This window comes from Echinops telfairi, unplaced genomic scaffold (assembly GCF_000313985.2).
Source record: "Echinops telfairi isolate 266 unplaced genomic scaffold, ASM31398v2 ScPeMD7_14;HRSCAF=57, whole genome shotgun sequence".
NCBI lineage: Eukaryota > Metazoa > Chordata > Mammalia > Afrosoricida > Tenrecidae > Echinops > Echinops telfairi.
Window position 1 is genome coordinate 214,247 of NW_022103911.1, and position 5,223 is coordinate 219,469.

A 5,223-nucleotide genomic window follows, 5' to 3' on the forward strand; every position below is an offset into this window, starting at 1 on the left:
GGGCTTTGGGTTGCCACTCCAATCCCCCGATTCTCACCAATGCATTTTTGTTTGTTTACTGTTTGTTGTGAATCTTCGGATGCCCGCTGCCCAGTCTCGACCCCTCACGATTGCACCGGCTTGGTAGGCTTCTTCCATGTGGGCTTGTTGCTTCACTTTTGAATGGCTGCTTGTTTAACTTCAAGCCTTCAAGACCCCAGACGCTATACCTTTTCATAGCTGGGCACCATCCTTTGTCTTCACCACATCTGCTTATGCACCCATTTTGTCTTCAGCAATTGTGTGGAGGGGCGGGTAGAGAATGCCAATTTGTTAGAATAAAGTGTTCTTGTATTGAGGGTAGGAGCCGAGACCCAAGGTCCATCTGCAGCCTCAGTGTATTGCCTTATAAATATATGCACATGGGCCAATACCTCTATTTTTATGGATTAATGTATTTACAGAAGTACCCACCTCTGTCAATATCCCTCTCTATACCTTTGCTTCACAGAGCTTACCTCTGTTTCCTTGTGCCTCATCCCGCCCCACCATCACTTCCCCCCTTCTTCCACTACTTAGTACTTTCGCTCAGCTACATTGGTGTGGCTCTAATACTTAACGTTCTTTAAAACGGTCTGCTTGTGGCACTTCAGTCAATGATTCTGGGAAACTTAGCCAGTGTGTTTTGTTTTTTAAAGATTCTTCGAAAGTAGTATGAAAATGATTTATTGGTGGTTTAGCAGGACATGAGTGAGAAGCGCAAAGACCTGTTGTGGTTGGAAGGCTCTAGTAGGAGCCCCAACAAGAGAGAATGGTTGTTTGGACTAGTAGTGATGGTAGTGGAAGTGATCAGAAATGGACTCATTCAGGAAAGGCAATGGAACTAGCTTGTGCTGTGGAGGTTGAAAGAAATAGAAGAGGTAAGAATAATGCCTGTGTATAGCTCCAGAAATTATATGAATTCTTTTAGTAAATAATGAAGTTTCACACCAAGGAAGTGGCTAATGGGCACTGTGGCTGGAATTCAGCAGCAGCACCATCACATTGACCTGATGAACTTGTGAACAACCTTACCCTTGTCCTTGCTGGGCTTGAACAACTTGATTAATGATGGTATGTATTCAAATGGGAAAATCATGAATATATGTGACTTTAAAAGTTCCTGGAAACATGGAATTAAAAGATACAGAAATTTTTCGTGAGTTTTCTGCAGTCCTCTCATTATTTCCCAGCACTTTCCTTGCTGAATGATAAAGGAGTCATAATGCACAAAGATTGAAAATACCCCCCCAGAAGTCTTATCGTTTGATCCACTTGATAGTTAAATAGATCTCAATATGTTAGATCTCAATATGTAGGAACAGTATTTAAAACGTGTATCTACTGACTAAGCCATGAATCATTTGTAAATAGCAATATATGTAATAAACTCAGTTTACTGGAAACATTACACAGCCACATGCATTGTGGTTTTATAAGATTATACCAAAATGCCTTAAATATGCTGCTACTTATAAATTAAATTCTTTGAAAATTATTGCATAAATTTTGTGGACCTTCCATCTCAGTACCTGAATAGAATGTATCTCAAATATGTCAGACTGTGGCTAAGAAAGATTTTAATCATACTGCATCTTCCCAACCTACTTGAAACAAAATGGAAAGAGCCACTAGATATTTGGAAGGATGGGACAAAATAGACATATGAACTCATAAATATCCTGGTACACTCTGTAAGGCTATTTTACAAAGGTCCAAACCCCCCAGCTACTCATGAGATAAAGGTGAGGCTGGCTGCTCCCATGAACAGGTATAGCTCTAGAAGCCCAAAGGAGCAACTCTGCTCCATCACAGAGAGTTATTATGAATCAGAATCAACTTCATTGGCAGTAGGTTTTGTTTGTTTTTCGTATTTTAAGCTCAAAGATCAGGACTATGTTTTAACAACTCCTGTATCCCCAGCTTCCATCCTGTTGACTGACTAACAATGTTTAGCATTGTAGAATAAAATATGTTGATTTTGTTCTCATTTTCTCCTTCAATTTCTATTTGATGGGAAAATAAGTAAAAACTGCATGGCTATATAGAGAAAAAATAATAGAAAATAAAGTGGTGAGAAGAGGTATAGAGATAAAGCAAGGTACAGGATATAAAAGGTGCTTGCATTTAGGTGCATGTGTGTAGGCAAGGCTTCTGTTGTGACGTTTGAACAGAGAATGTTCTAAAACCGTAAAAGGAAGAACCAAGTGGATATTTGGTGATCTTCCCAGGCTGGCAGGATTGAAATGATGAGGTAGGCGCCAGCCTGGCATGTTTAGTAACATAAATGCTACCCTGGCTGGAGCAGAACAATCAAAGGCCATTGTGAGTGGTAAAATCAGGGGGGAAAGAGATCATGCATGAATGCCTCAGCCCTTTGTGAGAATACTGGCTTATTTTCCTAGGTGAGATGAGAAGCAAAGGGAGGGTTTTTTAGCAGTTGCATTAGACACTGGCTTCTATAGAGAAATTAGACTATAGAGAGGAGAAGGTATGAGTGAATTTATTATTATTATTATTGTTTTGTTGGGGGCTCTTACAGCTCTTACAACAATCCATACATATATCCATTGTGTCAAGCACACCTGTACATATGTTGCCATCATCGTTTTCAGAACATTTTCTTTCTACTTGAGCTCTTGGTATCAGCTCATTTTTTTCCTTCCCCACCCTCGCTCCCTCATGATCATGCTTTTCATGTCTTACACCAACCGCTGTCTCCCTTCACCCACTTTTCTGTTGTCCGTCTCCCTGGGAGGGGTTATATGTCAATCATTGTGATCCATTCCCCCTTTCTCCCCACACCCCTTCTCTTACCCTTCTAGTGTCGCTCCTCTCGTTATTGGTCCTGAGGGGTTTATCTGTCCTGGATTCCCTGTGTTGTGAGCTCTTATCTGTACTAATGTACATATTCTGGTCTAGCCAGATTTGTAAGGTAGAATTGGGGTCATAGTAGGGGGTTGTGGAGGAAGCATTAAAGAACTAGAGAAAAGATCTGTGTTTTGTCGGTGCTATACTGCACCCTGACTGTCTCGTTTCTTCCTTGTGGCCCTTCTGACAGGGGATGTCCAATTGACTACTCATGAGTTTGGGTCTCTACTCCGCCCTCCCCTTCATTCACGTTGATATGATTTTTTGTTCTGGGTTTTTGATGCCTGATACCTGATCCCATTGACACCTCATGATCGCACAGGCTGGTGTGCTTCTTCCATATGGGCTTTGTTGCTTCTCAGCTAGATAGCCACTTGTTTAGCTTCAAGCCTTTAAGAGCCCAGATGCTCTATCTTTTGAAAAGGAAATTTAAAAATTTAGTAACGTGTTTAGTGTATCAGGGTAGAATTGAAAATACATTGTTAAAAGACTTGAACATTAAGTGGCATAATATTATTGAAACATTGATTTTAATTATTTAAAAATATATAAACCGTAAGGAAATCACTCAAATATTTTTTAAAGAATGAATACTAAATTCTCAAACAACTCACTAAATAATAATAGAAAAAACCCTCATTGCCACCGATTGATACCGACTCATAGGGACCTATGTGACAAACTAGAACTGCCCCCGTGACTAACACTGTAACTCTTTACCAGCGCAGAAAGTCCTGCCTTTCTCCTATGGAGCAGCTGGTGGTTTGGAACTGCTGACCTTGCAGTTAGCTACCCAATGTGTAACCACTATGTGACCAGGGCTCCTGAAACAACACAAGAGGAGAGACAAAGCAGAATCACAAAGCATATAGCTAACCTCAAAGAGGTGGAAGAAAGCCAAAGTGAAACAAATGTCAGCAATTCTGAAGAAACTAGAAACCAGTAACAGAAATATCTGGGAAAAGTTCAGAAACATTTGAAAATTGAACCACACACTTCTAAATAACCCATGAACTGGTGAAGGGGATATCTCAGGGGAAACTGCTTAAAATAAAAAATGGGCATACAATGCATAAAAAGATGTAGGATACAGCTAAAGTAGCACTTAAGAAATTTATGAAAAGAGGATCCAAAATCAGTAATCTTGGCTTTAAACTAAAGAAAAATAACAAATTAAATCCACATCAAGCTGAGATTTCAACAGAAATCAATGAAAATGAAACAAAACTCAGTGAACCCACATGCTTGTTCCCTATTCGATCAGTGAAATTGATAAACCAGGCAGAAGGAGTAAGACACAAGCTATCCCTCTTAGGAAGAAAAGAGAAGATTTCTTGCTAATGATCCCACACACATGTAGATGATAAGGAACCACGACAGCAGCAATACCAGGCCATGAACGAAGCACAACTATATAAAGCTTAGGGGACATGACAAGGAAAGGACAAAGGAGAGTGAAGGCCTCTCTGACCTCTGACCTCCAGGAGTCACACTTGGGCATGTGGAGTTGTAGTCTCCTCCTTTTTGGTAGCCATAGGAGCTTAGATAAGGGCCACACACAATTTCTTCAGACCCAAGGTTTTCATTGACTAATTTACAGATGTAGATCACCAGGCCTTTGTTCTAGTCCTGGTCTAGAAAGGTGACTTTGCTACTATTTGAAATATTGGTGGCATAGTTTCCAGCATCAGAGCAACATACAAGTTAGCACATTAGGAGAAACTGATTTACAGGAGGTGGCATCTCTGAATTGGTCTTCCCAGATAATCATAGCTCCTACATGATCTTAAGGAAACATTGGCCAAACACAAAACCCAGGAGTTAGAAAATGGCTGAGTAGCACTCTTCAAAGAAAGACAGTCATCCCTAAAAAAAATTACAAAAGTATGAAATGGCACATGGCACAGCAGGATCTGGAAACGATTGTGCTGCGTGAACTTAATCCATCGCAGAAGAACAAATACTGTATCAGCCCACTCCTATAAGGAAAAGCACCAAGATGAAGGCAGGCTTCTGCTCTCAGAACATGGAAACTTCTGATCCTGTCTCTCAGAGGGGGAGAGAGCGTGCCTAGCACCCATGAACCATACATCACCCCTCTTATATTCACATGTTAAGAACTACCTTGAAAGAGGAGATCTCACCTCAGCTAGGGCCACTCAAGAAAGGGGAAAGGGAGAAGATGATCCACTTGATGTTTCTCTAGCATACCTGGACTAACACTGTTAGGGTCCCTGGCTTTTTGGGCATCCAATGAAAGGTGAACCACATGCATGACATATTTGCTACTTTAATGTCCTCCTTGCTTTACTATGATATGTATTAATATCTTCA